The sequence below is a fragment of the Meriones unguiculatus genome, chromosome 15 (assembly GCF_030254825.1).
Source record: "Meriones unguiculatus strain TT.TT164.6M chromosome 15, Bangor_MerUng_6.1, whole genome shotgun sequence".
Classification (NCBI taxonomy): Eukaryota; Metazoa; Chordata; class Mammalia; order Rodentia; family Muridae; genus Meriones; species Meriones unguiculatus.
In genome coordinates, this window is record NC_083362.1 from 40,438,912 (window position 1) to 40,460,344 (window position 21,433).

Consider the following 21,433-nt stretch of genomic DNA (forward strand, 5'->3'; position numbering starts at 1 on the left):
GTTTAAAAATTGGTAGCCCATGGCAGCTCAGTGTCTAAGTTAGTTCCCTAGTGAGAGGAATAAGGATTGTCTCTGATAGGAACTCAGTGGCTGACTCTTTGACCTCCCCACCCTCTGTGGGAGGAGCAGCCTAGCTACGATACAGAGGAGGACATTGCAGCCAGTCCTGAAGAGACCTGATAAGCTAGGGTCAGATGGAAGGGGAGGAGGACCTCCCCTATTAGTGGACTTAGAGAGGAGCAGGGAAAAGATGAGAAAGGGAGGGTGGGATTGGGAGAGAATGAGGGACAAGGTTACAGCTGGGATACAAAGGAAATAACTGTAATTAATATAAAAATACATTTATTAAAAAATTTAAGGACTTGATGAAATACTGGAAACTACATTTTCTTTTTACAGTATTTTTCTTCTTTCTCAGTTGTTCCCATCTTCATCGTTATGCTTGATTTCTGCTGTCACATTGGTCTTATGTGAAAAATTGAATGAAGTTCCCTTAAAGCATCCATTCCTCCCCAGTGGTCCTCCTGTCTCTGCTGTTTATGGAAATTTCCGAGGGAAATAACTGAGTGTTCTCAATGGCTCTAATAAGCCAAGACATCATTAAGACAGATTTTACTCCACCATTTATCTTTTTTTTTTCTTTTTTCCTTTTTGAGGTAGTGTTTCTCTGTGTACCCTTGGCTGGGCTGGCCTTGAATTCACAGAGATCTGCCTGCCTCTGTCTCCCTGAGTTCTGGGATTACAGGCATGCAACATTATGCCTGGTTAGGGATAGATTTCAAAAGTGCAACAGTGACACTCATATCAGGGTGGAAACCAACCACTGTCTTATTGCACTTAAGGCTCAACTATACAGGGCTAGTCAGATCGTAGATCTTAGAGTAAAACCTACTATTTTCTCTTTACTAGACCAAAAATTATTTCTGTGTCATTATACTATACACATGTTTTCTGGAAGCAGCATTGTCCACTGTACAATGCCTATCCTCAAATTCCTTTAAATGTATGTATATTTAATCTACATCTCTCATCTATCTATTTATCATCGATCATCTAACTATTTATATGTGAGTTTATGTTTATCATGTATAAATGCATATGCATGTAAGTTATGAATGTGTGAAATTTCAGACACGGTTACTGCACTTAAATCATATCATTCCTTTTTCTCCTAATGCATGTTGCTTGCTTTGATTCACTCTTAAATTCATGATCTATTTTTTTCTACTAATTGTTACACATACTATACAAACACACATAAATACACAATACATTAAATGCTGGTGTTTTGGGGTGATCTTTTTGTGTACTGTGTAAAGATTGTCTCTGTACTACTCAAATGCTGATTTATGTACTAGCAGAGATTTAATTACAGGCCAGACTTTGGTATTGTTGTTTTTTTGCTTGCATCAAATTTGTAAAGATTCACTTCCCTCACATTCGGAATGGTTTAATAAAGAGATGAATGGCCAATAACAAAGGCAGGAGAGAGGCAGAACTTCCTGGCAGAGATGGGAACTCTGGGAAAGAATCATGGAGAGAAGGAGTCACCAGCTGTACCCAGAGTATATTTGCAATAATTTTTTCATATTGGTTTCTGTTAAATAGGATTTTAAAGAATCATAGGGTGAAAAACAAGATAATAAAATATTTAGTAAAAGTATCTGATAGAAATAATTCCATACAATAAAAAAATTGATCGATGCCATACTTATTTACTTACAATTTGACTTGATGGTTTAAAATAAACAAATATTTTAATTTAATTTACTCCATCTAGTACTTTGTTTTATTGGTAAGGTATATATATTTATATTCTATAATTTAATGTTATACTATGACATAATATTTATGATTTAGAATATAAAGTTTATTATTTGTATGAAAGAAAATTACAATTAAGTGTACACATCAGTAACTATTCATCCTATATCTTTATGATATCTAATAGTAAATTTCAAAAATAAAACTCAATATGAAGAATAGCATTTATGTAGATAACTTAAATGATATATAAGTATAAAGTCATAAACAAGAATTTCAAAAACAACAAGAAGCTCCAATATTTTTTATTTAAAAATTTTATATTAATTACAGTTTATCATATGACAGGAGTCTACTGCAGAAGGCATCTGAAAGACTCTACCTAGCAGTGTTTTCAAAGCAGATACTAAGACTCATAACCAACCTTTTGTCAGAGTACAGGGAATCATATGAAAGAAGGGGAGTTAGTATGATGGGGAAAGGATAGGAGCTCCACAAGGACCAAATATATCTGGGCACAGGGACTTTTCTGAGACTGAGATTCAACCAAGGACCGTGTATGGATATAACCTAGAACCTCTGCTCAGATGTAGCTCGTGGTAGCTCAGGGGAACAAGGACTATCTCTAATAGGAACTCAATGGCTGGCTCTTTGACCTCCCCACCCCCCAGGTATTTTGGCCCTGTTGGTCTCCTTGTGCAGTTCCTGTCCCCTCCAAGTCTTTCTATCAAAGAATTCTCAGTAGAGGAATAGTGAATGGCAGAGAAACACTTAAAGAAATGCTCAATGTCCTTAGTCATTTGGGAAATTCAAATCAAAAGGACCCTTAGATTTCACCTTAAACCCATCAGGATGACCAAGAACAAAACTCAAGTGACAACACATGCTGAAGAGGACATGGAGAAAGGGGAACCCTCCTCCATTGCTGATGGGAATGTAACCTTGTATAACCCCTTAAAAAATAAATCTGGCACTTTCTCAGAAAATTAGGAAAAAAAAAAAAAACTATTGTGAAAATAGCATTCCACAATTCTAGAGAGAGTTTTTTTTTTTTTTTTTTTTTTTTTTTTTTTTTCAATGCAGTTTATTCAGGAACCTTGAACAATCATCTGACCCTGGGGAAAGCCAGCCCACAGCTTAAATAGCCTCTGGGTAGCCAACCCCAGCGTGCCATGTGGGCAATGCAGATAGGTCCACATACATGGAAGCAAGCCAGATCTTCGGCCTTAGCCAAATGTGGAATTGTTCGTGACAGAGAGCAATCACCATCGGGAAGGTGGAAGGCAGAAACCAGCTCCATCTTTAAGGCGCGGCATTATGCAGCTCTCTACAGTTCGCTCTTTTTGTTTTAGACGCATCAGGCAAGAGTAGAGGTCTGATCTCTGATATTAGAAATAAATTGGGACTTTGTACTGATGTTCATTTAGGTGTCATCCACCCAAAGAGCATCAGACCCGACCGATATCTTTTTCTCAGAGGCGGGACCTGGGGCATCAACCCGCATGCAATCAGACATGCTCTTCTCTGGGTCCAAAGCGGCTGACCCTGAGTGCAGTGCTTAGCCTCGCATCCTGAATTTAATCTGTGACTAATTGGTTTGATTGATTGATTGGGTGATAACGAGGAATTAAACAGAGAACATTTACATGAACTGAGCCCTTAACTAATCTTCAGGAATATCTCCACTTATGAGTTTATGAAAGTTGTTTTTCTGTAACTTAGCTATTTAGTCCTATGAAGAGACAGTTCTAAATCTAAAAAATGGTGTTAATGTGTTTACCTGATATTTTACTAACTTCTTGAGAGATTTAAGAAGAATAATGCTTGTAAATAAATAATATTATGTCCAGTAAATAAAAAGCACAAAACAGTTTACTCTTCACATTTTCATTTTGTAATTTTGTCTCTTTACTACTTATAAAGAAATCATTTTAATTTTGTGGGTATTGATGTCTTAAAAAAATCTCAGGTTTGATTTTGTACATATATTAGTTTCATTGGAAAAATCTGTGAAGAAATTTCTAAACTCATTTACATTTGCATGTTTTGAAAGTTGGAGGAAACATGAGCTTAGACGCCTTGGCAACCCAATCCCATTATGTGTGCTAAAGAGAATCACTCTTCAGAATGTACAATACAGGACTGTGAATAGATTCCTAAGATCTGAAGAGGAAGAAACATTTAAAATACTTTTCCTGCTGTCTCCAATTTGCTAAGCGTGAAATGTTCTTTCCTTTTGTGGGAAACTCCCACTCTAAAAACCATTATATCACTTGTGTTTTCTGTGGAGAACCTGATTCCTGGGCATCATATTGGTAAAGATTTGTCTATGTCATGGAAAACAAAAACTTTGTAATTTTTTGCTTTCTACACACACATGCACCTGAAATAAAATCTGTACCTCCTGTAAAATATATTAAATTCAAATAATTATGTTTTATTTTATGCACATATGTTAATATCTAGTGTCATGTTGTATTACATGTGTGTGTATATCACGTATTTTCTTCTAATTATGACTTCATTTGGATTAGAGAGATATTGTTTAATTAGCAAAATGACATTTTATTTTGTGTGCTTTTCTTTGCATTTAGTGTTCCTTTTAATAAGCACAGATATAATTCATTACTCTGTTTCTCTAGAGCCCTTTTTTCTTCCTGAATTACACAAACTCAGACATTTGATAGACTTAAGAAATAACCAAATCCAATAGTTTTGCACTACAGATAAAATAACTGTGATCCAGAGAGTTTAAGTTACTTGTCTAAATTCCCCAAATAGCCAGCCATTGAGGTATTTAATAGTCAGGCTTTTCTGACCTACTTCCTAAGCACAAAGCCCATCATGCCTCACTTAAATATATATCTTTTAACTTTGTTCTCCTCTTGATCACCACCATTATTGCCTCATGCTATCATAATCTTTCCATGTAATAGCTAAATTAATTTCATGTTAAGAGATTTTGCCTCTTTCAGCTCTGTGCCTCACAGCTATTGGACTCAATAAAAATGTATTCCTTTCTCTTCTTTATTCCCAATAAATTATAATTTTGATGAATCGATGATTTTTGATAGGTAAGGTTGAGATCAAAAAATGTACAAAACAACGACATTTATATGACTGCTTATACAATATAAAATACCTTGAGGAAATATTTTTATAAAATAATAAACAAGAGAAAAATGGGTGCCACTTGTGTAGTAAATAGGTGAACCTTAAATTTACAAAGTGTTCAAAGCGTAAGAGCATAAGAGGTTATAGGAAACACTGAGAGAAAGGTTTGAACTACATTTGAGGGGTGAAAGTACTGTATAATGTACTACTTCTGTTTTTCTTATAATTTACTGTTTGATTCAGTTTATAGTTTTATCACGATAAAACTATATGCTACTATGTAACCGAATTTGTAGTTGATGAAAAACAGTTGCAGAGAAGTTACACTTTTTTTTTAAGTCCTCTGGTTCTGACAAGCTGCTGCGTTCATATTTATGTGATTGCCAGGTGAGACGAGAGACCTGAGATACTTATACACATCAAGCTCAGCATCACAACAGATTTCATTGGCTAGCACATAGTGACGGAAACACATGAACTTCCAGATCCTATACAAAGCCTTAATGGCACTATGACATAAAATTTTGCTGATCTTTATAATCTTAAATCACAAAAGATTCATAATATGAATAATAGATGATAGGTGGATCAGCAATACCACCCAGCAGATGAGTGGTTGGTAATTAGATTGGCTGATAAATGGAAGAATGAATGGACAGATGAGAAACAGATAAGATTTCTACTAAAGTAGCAGACATCTAGAGGTAATTCTAGCGGTTTGGGTGATGCTGAAAATATTTTTGATAACTGCATGATTACTTGACATCAAAACATGTGTTCATTTTTCAAAAGTTAATCTTTATTTGAGAGTCCAGCAGTATGATTTTCAATGATCTATTGAAATACAGGTTTAAAAAAAAATCTTATACTGTATAATTCCTCACAGTGTTCCAGGTTTCCGTTTTGAAATGAAAATTGTCAAATGCATTTTAAAAATTGAAAAGATAGAATTTCAGTTGTTGCACATGTCTTACAAACTTTTGTTGTTCTCTAAGACCTAAACAAGGATGACAGCAGCAGACATGCGAACAAGAAAGGTGGAAACTTTGTCTATGGAGTCCCCAGCCCTAGACAAAACTATGGGTTACTTAAAGAATGCCTAAAGCAGGAGAAATACTCTTCCCGAGGGAACAGCCCAAAGTTGGCAATGTGATACCAAATGGTCAGCCCTGAAATCACACACACACAAGTAATTTTTACATAATGAGTATATTCCTAATGTTTTTATGTATTTAGGGATATATATGAATATATATCAACAATCAAAGAAATAGAAGCCATAAATTTTAATGACTTAGGGATAAGTATATGGGAGGATTTGGAGTGAACAGAAAGGAGGTAGATATATAATCAAACTACTATCCACAAAATATGAAAAAATATATCTATCTTTTATTTATATGATTCAATTTTGATATTAAAGGACTTTATTTAACATTAAGAGCAACCTTTGGCAAGATTTTTTTTTTCCTAGTTCCAAACACCTGCTAGTTTGAAAGGACAGTAAGAAAACAAACTGGTCATGGAATCACACAGGACTGTTTTAGGATTACTTAATGACATTCTTCATTTTGTAATTGACTTTGGCATTTTGCTCTTTGCCTTTTCAAATTATCATTTGTCATGAAAAGAAGAGCTCTGTAAAAGAATGATGAAGATCATTCAGTATAGTCTAATACATGGAATTGCATTTAAATTACTAAAGATTTATATTTTCTGTAATAGTTATTCATATTATTCATAAAATCATTTCCATTCAACAGTAATTTCTGCATATATCATAAGCATAAAAGGCATTTATCCTCCTTTGAAATTTATATATCTTCTAAAAACTTACAATAACATTTTTCAGAAGAAATATTATTCAATATTACCTGATTATATCTATCGTAAACTTATAACTCATTCTGAAACTCCTGTTTACAATTCAAAATGACAAAAATCACAATGGGATTAATTTCCTCCACATCAGATGGGTTTAAATTTAAACACAAGATGAGGTAGAAGTACCACTTTATCAAACAAGAAGTATATTAAAATCCAGTCCTAGATGGGCTGGCAAATAACTTTGTCTCCCCACTGGTTCATGCATGCAGAGGAAGTTTAATTTTCTCCCTGTGTTCTAGATGACTCCTTCTCTACTTCCTTGCACACCTGGAGTATTATAATCTTGTAAATGCAAAATTACATTGCATTCACTCTTCTGTAACTTTTCCACAATCAAAGCAAACACAATAGAGAAAGAGTCATCATCTCCCACAGCAACATCCCACCAACAGCTTATCAGCTCACTGTGGTGTCATACCATCCAATAATTTCAATGCAAAATATCTTCACAAATGAGTCCTGTCGATTCTTTATACCATGAAAATCATTAGCAAGGATAATTAACTGAGACTCTGGTGATGAATAGAGCTGCATTACTGAACAGTGCAATAAAGAACAGAAGCCTCTAATTACAGATATAGAGCCTTGACGCTACTGAGAAATGTAATTTAATGTTGCTGCCCAGATTCCACAAAGCCTAATATAAGTTTACAATTAAAACAGTAAGGTCTTCCCACAGATAATGCTTTTGGGTCCAACCCAGGTGTAAGAAAATGTACCCATCTCCAGGAAGTGGTTTGAATCTAGCAAGTACCATGCCTGATAAGAAACATTTAAAATAAAATAAAAAAAACCTGCTTAAATATTTTTATAGATGCTCTCACAGTAACCCTGGTCTTTTACCACATTTTCTGGCAATTTCCTTGAATTATCAAAAGGCTAAGAAAACTTTAGGAGAAGATAAAGCATATAAATTGCATAAATAATTGTTTAAAAAATTCCTTTGACTTCATGGTTGCTTATCATTATCTGTTTCCTCTTTTATATATACAAAAAAGAAGACCTTTGTTCAACCGCAGTGAAAATATTAAGTTATAAATGTGTTTCCAAGACTAACTTGGTGATATGAATTATGTAAGTCTCTTCTTAAAATGCAAAGTAACACAGAATACAGTGAGCAACAAGAAAGTAATCTTGGAGTTAGGGCAGCAGCTAAGAACCTGTCCCGCTATGACCGAAGACCGGAGTTGGGTTCCCAGTACCGAGGAGGCACACAATAGCCTCTCACTTTGGCTCCAGGTGATTTGATGCCACCGGCTTACAGGAGCACCTACAGTCATGAGCAACCGCATCACACCTGCATGGAAGGCTGCAGGGCCAGCTCTCCCACAGTCACACCGTCCAGGCCAGCTCTCCCACACTCATGCCGCCAGAGCCAGCTCTCCCACGTGCCTATGCTAGGAGATGGATGGGTGGGGCCAGCTCAGCACAGTGCTAGTACATCGTCAGGACTTCAGGTAACATGGGACCTTGTAAATCAACACAGACCGTGTCTTCCACAGGACCGAGGAACCCAGGCATGACTCTCTGTAGCAGCTTGGGCCAGGACATCGCCATGGCCTCATGTAGCAGTGCCAGTGAGATCAGTATGTCCCCCTCTGTGGCATGATGGCCCTCAGACACCCACATGGTCTCAGGTGGCAGTTTAGATGATGGGCATCTGCAAGGCTTTTGGTGGTAACTCAGGCCATAGACATCCACACAGGCCCCAGTGGGGCAAAACCATGGACCCAGGCATGGCCTTCAATGGCAGCTTGGGCTAGGACGTCAGGAGGCAAAACAGACCACTCAGATCAATTTGGCGCACCTAGTGTAAGCACGTCCCCCTAACATCAACATGGTCTCAGGCAACTGCCCAGACTACAGACACCCTGATGGCCATCAGTGGTGATGTGAGTCACAGACATTAGCCCAGACCCAGACATGGCCCTTGGCAGCCTTGCCAAGTTCCACATATGCAAATTCCCCACCGCCGTCACTTAGGCAGATCCACCTCTCTCCTTAGCGCACTAATCATCTGTCCTCACTTTCACTCCCATCTTTCCACCAAGTACTTTATCTTGCCCTTCTCTCCGTCATATATTCACTCATTGGTTGAGATGGGACCTAGTTGGATGGACACTTGAGTGTCCTTTTTCAGCTTCCCTGGTGACTCAAGCTATATGTTGCTCTTGTAGGCTCTAATTTATTAATATCTGCCCTAATCTTTCTAATGCCTGGTATCACATTGTATTTGATTTTTTTCTTTCTTTTTTTTCTCAGCCTTGAAAAGCACAAACAGGCTGTTGTCAATCACTACGACTTTTTAAATGTGTGGATTAATCTCTCTATATTTTCTTGTTCTCTTTCATTGAATTAACTCTATAGTTGCTAATAAACTGTGCCATCATTTTTCCTTGATTTGAGGAATATTTAAATTTCTGCCATGAATTATTGAATGACTTACTCTGAAAGTATATTAGTCAACTTGAAATTGTGCAGCTTTTTAAGTTCTTCTTACTGATAATTACTTCAAATGTTACTCTGTCATAGTCTAATATACAAATATACATTTTATTTATTTTGTATTTGTCCATATATGACTCATAATTTGTTCAATTTTAGAGAACATTCTGTTCCATAAATAATAATATGAAATCCTGTTCTGTTGAGTCAAATTCTGAAGATACCTATTAAATACAGTTTATTACATTGCTATAATTTATCTCTGATATTTCCTGTACTTGCTTTCAGATCTAAAGACATACCTATATATTAAAGGGAGGTATTGAATTATAGTATCAAGATTTATATGAAATTTATGAATTTTATTGCTTATATTGCAAAACTGGAAAACCTGATAGTTGGTATCTAAATGTTTACAATTTTTAAAATTTATTCATTACAATTCATTCACATTGCAGCCAGTCCTGAAGAAACCTGATAAGCTACAGTCAGGTGGAAGGGGAGGAAACCTCCCTTATCTGTGGACTTGGAAAGGGGCAGGGAGGAGATGAGGGAGGGAGGGTGGGATTGGGAGGGAATGAAGGAGTGGGCTACAGCTGAGATACATAGTTAATGAACTGTAACTAATATTTAAAAAATAAAAGAAAAAAGAAATAAAACAATTCATTCACTTTGGATGCCTGCTTCAGCCCCTTCCTCATCTCCTCCCAGTCTCACCTACCCTCCCTTTTCAAAATTAAGAATAGTGCTACCTCAAAATAAAGCTATACCAATCCTAGGCATACACCCAAAAGATGCCTCACCATTCAATAAGGACATTTGTTCAACCATGTTCATAGCAGCTTTATTTGTATTACTCAGAATCTGGAAACAACCTAGATGTCCAGGGGACAGAGGAATGGGTACAGAAACTTATTTACACAATGGAATACTACTCAGCAATTAAAAACAAGGAAATCATGAAATTTGGAGGCAAATGGTGGGAACTAGAAAAAAATCATCCTGTGTAAGGTAACCCAGAAACAGAAAGACACTTATAAGTGGATATTAGCTATATAATATAGGATAAACATACTAAAATCTATAGTCCTAAAAAAGCTAAACAACAAGGAGGACTCTCGAGAAGATGCTTAATCCTCATTCAGAAGAGCAAACAGGACAGCCATCAGAAGTAGGGGAAGACAAAGAGCAAGACAGGAGCCTTCCCCAGAGGACTTCTGCAAGATTCTACCCACCAGAGTATCAAAGGAGATATTGAGACTCATAGACAAACTTTGGGCAGAATGCTGGAAACCTTATGGAAGAAGGAGATAGAAAGATCTGGAGGGAACAGGAACTTCACAAGAACAACAGGTACAAAAATCCTGGGCCCAGGGGGCCCTACAGAGACCAATACTCCCAACAAGGACCTTGAATGGAGAGAACCTAGACCCCCTGTTCAAAGGAAGCCCATAGGCTGCTCAGTTTCCTAGTGGATCCCCTAGTAAGGGGGGCAGGGGCTGTCTCTGACATGAACTCAGTGGCTGGCTCTGTGATCACCTCCCCTTGGGGGGTGCAGTCTTGCTAGGCCACAAAGAAGACAATGGATGGCTTATCCCCATCCTCTTTTTAGCTACGCTTGTTAAATATCTGTCTCTTAATTGTAGAGTTGAGGTCTTTTAAGTGTAGGTTTATAATGGATAATGAAAAGTTATTTCTTCTGATCTGTTGCTGTTTTGGTTGTATTGGTTGTTGTATTGTTGGTGGTTCTTTTTCTTCTTCTCTAAGAATATAGGCAATTCATAATTCATTGTGTTAAACATGATAACATCTTTTCTAGCATATTGTTTATCTCATTCTATCATCTCATCTAATGTTTTTTATAATTGTATTTTCATAGATAAAATGAAATCATCATTCTTTCTGTGGACTATTCAATTTAACATGCTATGTTGTCATGAATTGCTGTATCTTGCATTTGACTTGAAATATTTTTATCTAAAATTTTTTGTTATAATATTTATTATTATTATTTACAATTTATTCACTTTGTATCCCATTGTATCCCTCTCCCTCATCTCCTCCAGGTTTCACCCTCCCTCCCTCCTTCTTCCTCCCCTATTCCTCTTCCCAACTCACTGATAGGAGAAGTTCTCCTCCCCTACTGTCTGACCCTACCCTCTCAGGTCCCATAAGGACTGCCTGGATCCTCTTTCTCTGTGAGATGGCTAGATCATCCCACCAGGGAGAAGTGATCAAGGAACAGGCAACCAAGTTCACGGCAGCTTTCTTCACAGGTTTTGAAATTTTCCTGTTTTTTATTTCTGACATATCTGTGCATATCTACTTTCTTTTGTTAATACATGCTTCTTGTTTCTAGAGGTCTGTTCTCTAGTTTTGCTAATTTTCTGCTGTAATTTCATTGAAAAAATATAATTTTTATATATTATCTGTTTTCCTACTATATGGGATTATTGGATTCTGTTTCCTAAATGTATCATGGATATTTTTGAAGTTTTATTGATATTTTATTATTTTTCCTTCAATATGTCTCAATTATTGCCTAAACTATGTCTTCTATCATTGAAATTGTCTGTTCTTGTGTTTTTTTTGTTTTGTTTTTGTTTTTTGTTTTGTTTTGCTCTGTTTCTGTTTTTGTTGTTGTTGTTTTATTATGTTGGTTGCTTTTTTGCTTGCTTATTTTTTGTTTGTTTTGTTCTTATTTTCTTCTTTCTTTTCCAGAGTTTCTTTTTGTTTCTTTTCAATGTCATAGGTCACTTGCTGCATTTTTAATCCTTGGTTTTGCAAAACTGAGTCTTCTAAGTGGTCATTAATGCTATTTTTAAATACTCTTTGAATTAAAATAGAATTAAATAATATTCCCTTCCAGTTTCTACCTCCAGCTACTACCAGATACCTTCTCTCAAGCCCCTCCAATGTTCTCTGAGCTTTCCAGTTGATAGCCTTGTCTAACTTGATTATTATTGTAATATTTTCACCTATATATATATATATGTGCCAAAATATAGTGTATGTAAATACACACACACACACACACACACACATATGAATACAACTACTGAGTCCACTGTTTTTGTGTGTATATTATTTCAAAGTTGACCGCTCTGCAATAGACAATAATAAGAGGGCTCACCCCCCTTAGAGGATTGTGGAGAATATAATTTTCCTTCTCATAGCAGATGTTAGTGTCTCTGGTCTTTGTCCAGTGGTTGTTAATCCCAAAGATAGAAAAAGAGAGACCACTGACCCAAATCATCATGGCCAAATTAATTAATACAAGCCATTAATTAAACCAAACTTGTGTGTGTGTGTGTGTGTGTGTGTGTGTGTGTGTGTGTGTATCTGGTCTACCTCCCCTTAAATCCCAGTTCGAGAGGACAGCATTAGAGGTGAAGAAGACAAAGTTTTTAATGCTCAGGAATATGTGGTTTCCAAATGGGGGATTTGTTGGGTAAAATAGGCAGAGTTATAGGAGCAGAAAACAAGTATAACAAGTTAGTCTGAAAGACCCCCTCAACCAAAGACATGGTTGTAAAGTGGGCATAACAGGGTAGTCTTAACAAGGTAGTCCTATATGGTCATATAACCTTTTGGAAACGGAAACAAAGTTAGTGTTGCAAGATGGTTATTAAAACTTTTTCAAACAAAGATATGATTGCAATTCCTGGAAGAAGCAGTACAGAACCATTTGTAGTTGAGTTTACAGGTTGGATATAGCACAGTACTGGAGAATAAGAGGTTTAATAAAAGTAGGAAAGAACCTAGTTTGAATTCTAACTCTAAGATAGAGGCAGGCTGGCTTTTCATTCTCCCCTTGTCTAATATGCTCCTGTCAAATCTTTGATAGGGTCTTAACATTCTTTTACCTGGGTGAAACAAAATTTGTAATGCATCAAAAGATACATTGATTATTCAAAAATTATACCTGATTGATTAGCACAGATAGAACAGATATCTTAAGGCCATGTTATCTTGTTGTGCCCAATAGATAATAAAGGTAGCCATTTTGTCCTTTGTCAGGGAGTTGTTTTAGACCGATATTCTAGTTTTTTTTTTTTTTTTTTTTTTTATTGAAGACAGTGAGTGACATATTCTTCTTTGTAACTACTTCCTGCTGAAATTAAAATGCTGTTGTCAGGGCTTGGGAAGGCTGGAATATTACCGGAAGGGTACAAGGGGATTAGGGCAAGGAGGCATTTGATTTGCTGGCTCAGATGAAGTGACAGTCACATTGACTGAACTGGTTTCTATCAGCTTTCAGCAAGTATAGAGCTTTTATGCCAGGACTATTTGGGTCTGGTGTAGTGCAAATCATGTTTAGAACAGTTTGTAGTCTGCATCTAACTTCCAGAATGGTATCTACCAGCTGAGAAGAACTTGGCCAGGACAGATACAGACTAGGGACAGAAGTTAAAGAACTTAAAGGAAACTTTTTTTATTGATTGAAAATTTATTTTTTAATTTAATTTTTGTTTTATTATTGTTATTTATTACAATTTATTCAATTTGTATCCCTGCTGTGGCCCCTCCCTCTTCTCCTCTCAATACCACCCTCCTTTAGACTCAGACTCCAAGTGGGTTCCCTAGTAAGGGGAGCAGGGTATTTTTTCTGGCATGAACTCAGTAGCAGGCTCTCTGATCACCTTCCCCTTGGGGGAGCAATCATGCCAGGCCACAGAGGAAGGCAATGCAGACAGTCTGATGAGACCTGATAGGCTAGGGTCAAATAGCACAGGAACAGGACCTCCCTTTTCAGTGGACTAAGGGAGGGGCATAGAGGGAAAGGAAACTACTTTAATTAAATTTATATTTTTATATCTTAATTAGAGTTTATTCATTTTGTATTCCAGCTATAGTCCCTTCCCTCATTTGGTCCCAATCCCACCCTCCCTTCCCAATCCCATCCTCCCATGCCCCTCTTCAAGTCCACTGATAGGGGAGGTCCTGCTCTACTACCATCTGACTCTAGCTTATCAGGTCTGATTAGTACTGGTTGCATTGTCCTCCTCTGTGGCCTGACAAAGCTGTTCCCCCCTTAGGGGGTGGTTATCACTGAGTTCATGTCAGAGACAGTCCCTGTTCCCCTTACAGGGTACCCACTTATACACTGAGCTACCATGGGCTACATCTGAAGTACATCAGGGCGACAGCAGGGGTTCTAGGTTATCTCTATGAATGGTCCTTGGTTGGAATATTAGTCTCAGGAAAGACCCCTGTGCCCAGATTTTTTGGTTCTGAAATTTTTAAAGTTGAACAATTCTTTTCAGGAATGAGCAATAGGCAGGCGTGCTTAGGCTATTGATTGAAAGGAGTACTTGGTAGTTATTTGGAGTATTTCACCTATAAGAGGTGGATCCAAGTCTTTGAATTTTTTTCCTACTTCCTGATCCTTTCATTACCACTGTTTGTAATTTTGTATTAACAAATACAAAGATACAGACCAAAGTAACAACAGGGACAATAATAACAAAAACTGGAGTCATTTAGAGAGAGGTTCACCAGTTTGAGTAAAGAAATTTTCTTAACAACTAAGAGGCTTTTATAATCTGCTTATGTTTCTACTCTTTAATAGTCATAGTTTATATGTATACATAAAATAGTTACATTACAGATGCATACAAATATTCCATTGTTCTGCAAAGGCCAAAAAGAAAAAAAAAGAGGAAAAAAGAAAAAATTATAGCTTTTTAAAAATCCAAATGTGAAAATTATTTTCTAAAATATACTAAGTGTTAACTAAAAACTACTTTCCTAACACCCCAGTTTCTATAATTGATTTCCATTTCCTCTACACAAATAAGAAAAATCTTGGAGATTTTTGAGAATGTCTTTGTACATGAACTCTGTTAAATGCATTCAGTAAAAGTGTATTCTACAAGTATTTCTTTTTTAAAGCCAGTAGTGTAGGTAGATATGCCTGAACAAGATAAAAAGCTACTGAGAACCAATGTTTATTATAGCCCATGAGTTTATATATCTGAAGTCACTTTTGTTACTTTGCAAATTCAAATCTTCGTAGACATACTTGAAGACACCCAAAAACATATTTGGAAAAAAGTTGATCAGTGAAAAAAAACAGGTGCTAATTAGAAGGTAAGGAGATTAAACAGAAAAAAACAAAACAAAACAAAACAAAACAAAACAACCTAAAGGAGGTTCTGAAGTACACTTGGACAGTGTTATAACCATCTTATACTTTTTTGATTAATTTTTTATATTTTTACATTAATTACATTTTTTTTGCCTTGTATCCCAGCTATAACCTTCCATGCCCCTCTCCAAGTCCACTGATAGGGGAGGTCCTCCTCCCCTTCCATCTGACCCTAGCTTATCAGTTCTCATCAAGACTGGTTGCATTGTCCTCCTCTGTGGCCTGTCAAGGCTGATCACCTCGCATGGGTGGTGATCAAAGAACCATCCACTGAGTTCATGTCAGAGACAGTCTCTGATACTGAGCTGCCATGGGCTACATCTGATCAGGAGTTTTGGGTTATCTTCATGAATGGACCTTGGTCCTTGGTTGGATTAACAGTCTCAGAAAAGACTCTTGTGCCCAGATATGTTTCTTCTGTTGCTCTCCTTATGGAGCTCCTGTCTTCTCTAGGTCTTACTAACTCTGCCTTCTTTCATATGATTCTGGGCACTCTGCCCAATGTTTTGTTATGAGTCTCAGCATCTGCTTTGATACACTGCTGGGTAGAGTCTTTCAGAGGCCTTCAATGGTAGACACCTGTCCTGTTTCTGGTTTCTCCTTCTTCTGATATCTATCCTATTATCCTATTTGTCTTTCTAAGTGAGGATTGATCATTTTACCCAGGATCTTCCTTCTTTAGCTTCTTTAGATGTACAGATTTACTTTTGTGCACAACTCAGTTGAGCTCAGTTGAGACCAACTTTAGCTTGTAGCATAAGTATAACTCCATTGTTATCACCTGCTTTCCTCTTTAGCATAACAGAACTCATTTTGTTTTTAAGTCTCCATTTTGAGCATGAGGTGAAATTCAGGTTCTCAGGTTCTACCTGCCTGAGAACTTGAATAGACTTTTCTTTACAATTTGATACTTGTTAAATATTCTGCTTGAATTAATGATATATGTCCTACTTGAAGTAATGATAATGTTCTACATTGCTCTGCTATGTTCCTTTTTCCCAGAACATTGGGGGATTGGAAAGTCCCCAAACCTATATCCTAGACAATCAGCTTAAAATGCTTTGTCTAGCTACCTAGGTATAATATACTTGGAACAGAAATCGATTCTTCTGGTATTTAGCTAGTCAAATGATGTAATGCTGTCATCCCCTTGCTTAGCACCTGGTTACTTGGTTGTTACCTGATTACAGTTTTTCTTATAAAGGCCTGGCTTAGCAACAGAAAGTATCAAAGTTTGGCTCCTGAGCACAAATTGTATCCACTATTGGTCAGTCTTTGTTCAACATTCAATAAACTAACAGTAGTCTGAGTCTGGTGTTCAGGTAATCAGTGTTCAGCTATTACTGAACTCTAACAGATAGGTGCCCATTACCAAAACACCCTCTGTATGTGCAAAGAAAACATACTTTGTCAACATGATGTAACTTCAGGCATCAATTGCAGAGAAACAATTTGAATTTCAGTTACTAAATAAAGCCCCCAACATATTTCTAAGCATCAATTACATATTATTTTACGTGTTTTATATTTATGTTGAATGAAGAATGAAAAAAACAACATCAAAACTGAGCAGAGGGAAATAATAAATAATAATATAGGAAATAACGCACAGTTAACATAAGTAGTGTCTGTTGCACAGTTTAGAATAGATGTAGAAAAGGAAAACCTTCAGTTCTGAATTTCCTAGTGTTTCAAGCCATCAGAATGAAATGAACAGAATTGGTATCTGTTGGTTCTTAGGGAAGTGGAAAAGGGAGCCAGTTGTTTAAAAGAGATATATTTCTGCTCTGGGAAAGAACTGGAGAAACTTCTTTTGGGGTCACTGTGAAGAGGTTATTACATATATTGACTGATGTCCTCAATTACATAGACACAAAGAGAAAACCAGCAAGGCATTTATGATCATTCTTCTCCATGTGGAGGAGAAAAGCTGATGGCGATTGTGTAAGTTCAATTTAGCAAAGGCATTTTTATCTGGGGCCAGGACTTTGCTCCCAGTGGCGTGCTGCCTGGGTGTTCAGGTCCACACTGAATCCAGTGGGGTCTAAGTGGAAAAGACTGTCAGGTGTTCAGCAGGGCTCTTCATGGTGGAACTGATGTCTTTATTTTCTTCTTTCTAAATAAATGAGGTTAAAAATTAAGAACAGACAATTCTTCAAACTAAAGTCAACAAAAGAAAAGTCACTACACTAAACTATTCTAAAGTGAGACAGTAAAAGGACTTAATGAAGAATTCTCCAGAGACAAAGTCACCATGAGCATTTTTTTTTTTTATGATATTTGCTTCTTCCCAAAACCAGAAGAATAGGAACATTATCATATGGCCTCATTCTCTAACAAGGATCACTGTGAAAAACCTGAAAGGCTGTAGGTAAAAAAAAATTAATATAAGTTTCATTTTTATTTCTTTTCGATTAAAATCAGGATGTAAAAGTGGGAAACCTTTTAATCACAAGGAAATGGTTTTAGACAAAATGTTAGCTGTTATTTTTATTTTTCTAATAAATTGAAAAAACTGGGAGGAACTATATAACACTGGCTTAGTAGGCAGCACATGGCATATTTAAGGAGGCCAAAAATAAACCAAGGAAATATATCTATTATCTCCCAACAGAGAAAGATACAAGTTTTATTTTTGATATTCATTGTTTTAAATATTATTGGGAACTTTGAAATAGTAATAGAATGTCTTGGGATAATGATAATTTTTAATGATAGAACATTTTAATTAATTAATTAACTTTACATCCTGACAGCAGTTTCTACTCCCTCCTTTGCTCCCAGTCCTGTTCCAGACTTCCTCTCCCAGCACAATTAGGGAAAAGGGTGCTAAAGGCAGGCAACAGAGCCAGAGATAGCAGCTGATACAGCTATTAGGAGACCCACAAGTAGACCAAGCTGCACAACTGTTACATATGTCCAGGGAGCCTGTGTCAGTCTCATGCATGCTCTCTGGTTGGCAGTTCAGTCCCTGTGGTCACCTATTGGTCCACATTACTTAATTATGTAGGTTTTCTTGTGGTGTCCTTGACCCCTCTGGCTCCAACAATCCTTCCCATTCCCCCTTCCACAGGATTCCCCATGTTCTGCCTAATGTTTGTCTGTGGGTCTCTTCATCTGATTCCAGTAATGATTCATTTTACAAGACACATTTTGTCTGTATGACTCTACACCAGTCGTGATAATTTCTTCCGAGGTGAAGGACTGCTGATCTGAGATAAAGAAGGACAGGACTGCAAGAGGACCTTAAAAGAACAGTAGTTCTTGTTTCCCTGGCAACAAATTTCACATTTACTCCACAGCTGCCAGTCTTCTTTCTATTTAGTGGCTAATCAATGTACTACAAGGTGAAGGAAAATGCCATGCTTTTTGTTGAACAAGAGAATGATCAACTTATCAAAGTCCTACTACTGAGTCTCAGGAAAGACCCCTGTGCTCAGATTTTTTGGTTCTGTTGCTCTCCTTGTAGAGCTCTTGTCCTCTCCAGATCTTACTATTTCCTACTTCTTTCATAATACTCCAACCAAGTACCATGCATGGAGATAACCTAGAACCCCTGCACAGATGTAGCCCATGGCAGTTCCGTGTCCAAGTGGGTTCCATAGGAATGGGAACAGGGATTACCTCTGACATGAAGTGATTGGCCTGCTCTTTGATCACCTCCCCCTGAGGGGGGAGCAGCCTTACCAGGCCACAGAGGAAGACAATGCAGCCACTCCTGATGAGATCTGATAGACTAAGATCAGAAGGAAGGAGAGGAAGACCTCCACTATCATTGGACTTGGGGAGGGGCATGCGTGGAGAAGGGGGAGGGAAGGTGGGATTGGGAGGGGAGGAGTGAGGGGTTTATGGGGAGATACAAGTGAATAAAATGTAATTAATAAAAAAAAGTCCTACTACTGCTTTCCAGTAGGCTAACATATATTGCTCAATGGCTTTTTTTAATTATGTTTTTTGAAACAAAAATTTTGGATAGATTGCTCCTTCAGATTTTTTTCTTTTTAATAAAATCATGTTTTGATTTATTTTTTATTTTTTTATATTTTGAGACAGGGTTTTTCTGTGTAGCCTTGGCGGTCCCAGACTCACTTTGTAGACCAAACTGACCTGGACACAGAGATCCACCTGCCTCTGTGTCCCTAAGTGATATAGATAGATAGATAGATAGATAGACAGACAGACAGACAGACAGGCAGGCAGATAGATAGATAGACAGACAGACAGACAGACAGATAGATAGATAGATAGAGGTGTGTACCACCTTCACAAGCTATGAATTTATTTTTTTTAAATTACAACTTAGGTAAAAATTTAGATAATTAATATATATAAAATTTCAAATTAAATTATATTGATATAGCAAATTTATCAGGATATTTAATACTGTATTATGGCAGAATTCATTGTCCATCATGAAAATTTTAGTCAGTTTTTCCATGACATGATGGTCTTAAAATTGTTTCTAAGTAGTTTTCTAATATATTTTTAATTTAGGTGTAATCTAAAATTATTGTACTTTTTCCATGTCCTAAGATAGCTTCACACTCCCATTCAAATTCTAGATTTTCTCACTGAGTCTAAATATAAACAGGGTGTGCATTTTATGAGGAAACAGATAATATTCATGAATGCTATATTCAGAATTTTAATGAAGAAAACTTTTGAGAAGCACTTTTAACAGGAAAACCTGACATGTGTTTAGTCTATTACACAACCTTTTAAATTCATAAACTTCATTTTCATGACATGTGATTTCTCAATTCCTCAAAAGATGTGTTTTATATGTAACTTATTTACTTTGTTGAATTTAAAAAAAATAAAGAAACCAAATTGACTAGTATTCACAAGGAATAGCAGACCTAGATATGAATATCCTAAGAATGTATAGGTACACAAAATGGATGATTTTCTTATGAAAAGAAGTTGTATTTTCACTTAGCATTTTGGCAGCCTGCTTTATGGGTTGCCTAGCAACCTATGATGTCATCATGCATCTCTGGCCAGGTAGCCACACTGGCAAGTGTGGTTACATTGCTCTTTAAAAGGACCACCCTGCGATTTTGCCTGTTTCTTGGCTCTCTTGGCCCTCTTGCTCCTTTGTTCTCTTGGCTATTGGCTCGTGCCCTCTCTATCTTTCACCTGATAGGGTGCCCCACTCTTACCCCATCATGTCTTACTCTCTCCTTCTCCCTCTCTCTTCATCTCCATCTAATAAATCTCTTCCATATAAAATCTGCTGTGTGCTTCATCATTGTTTAATTTGGTCCTAACACCTTAAACTAAATGAATAGTGCTGAAATTCATAATTCCTAACTGAAAAAAAATAAGTACAAGACATAGCTCTTCCTGAAAACACATACAATTATGTTGAAAGCAATTAAAGAAATGAAATATCTGTGTCTGCTTACATTGGATAGAGGGATAGATGTTATTTTAATATTATTTAATAAGTACATAGACGATAAATTAAATATGCATGTGATAGATTATAGATAGATATATGATAGACAAATATATGATAGATGAAAACATACATACATACAGGCTAGATAGACACAAATGGATGATAGAGAGATGGATAGCTAGCTAGATAGATAGATAAATAGACAGATGATAGATAAATACATACATAGAGGATAGATAAATACATAAATAGATAATAGATAGACAAATAGAAGAAAGACCAATACATACATAGAGAATAGATAGATGATAAATAGACAAATAGACAGATGATAGATAAACACATAAATACAGGATAGATATATAGGTAGATAGATACATAGATGGTCAATAGGTACACAGTAATAGGCAGTAATTTTATGATTCAAAACATTTAGTGGCCATCACCTTAAAAACATGATATAACACAGCAACACTGAGAAAGAATTACTCCCCCCTCGGATTCATTTACTGAAGAGAAAGGAACAAAAATACAACCACAGAATCCTTCTAGGAGTGTATAAATTGAATTTATTCATGAAAATTAACAGGTAAATCCAGATTGATGGTCACTGTAGGAAATGACTGACCTTTGCCTTCAAAATAAATCATGAGCAGGTGGGTCAAAGA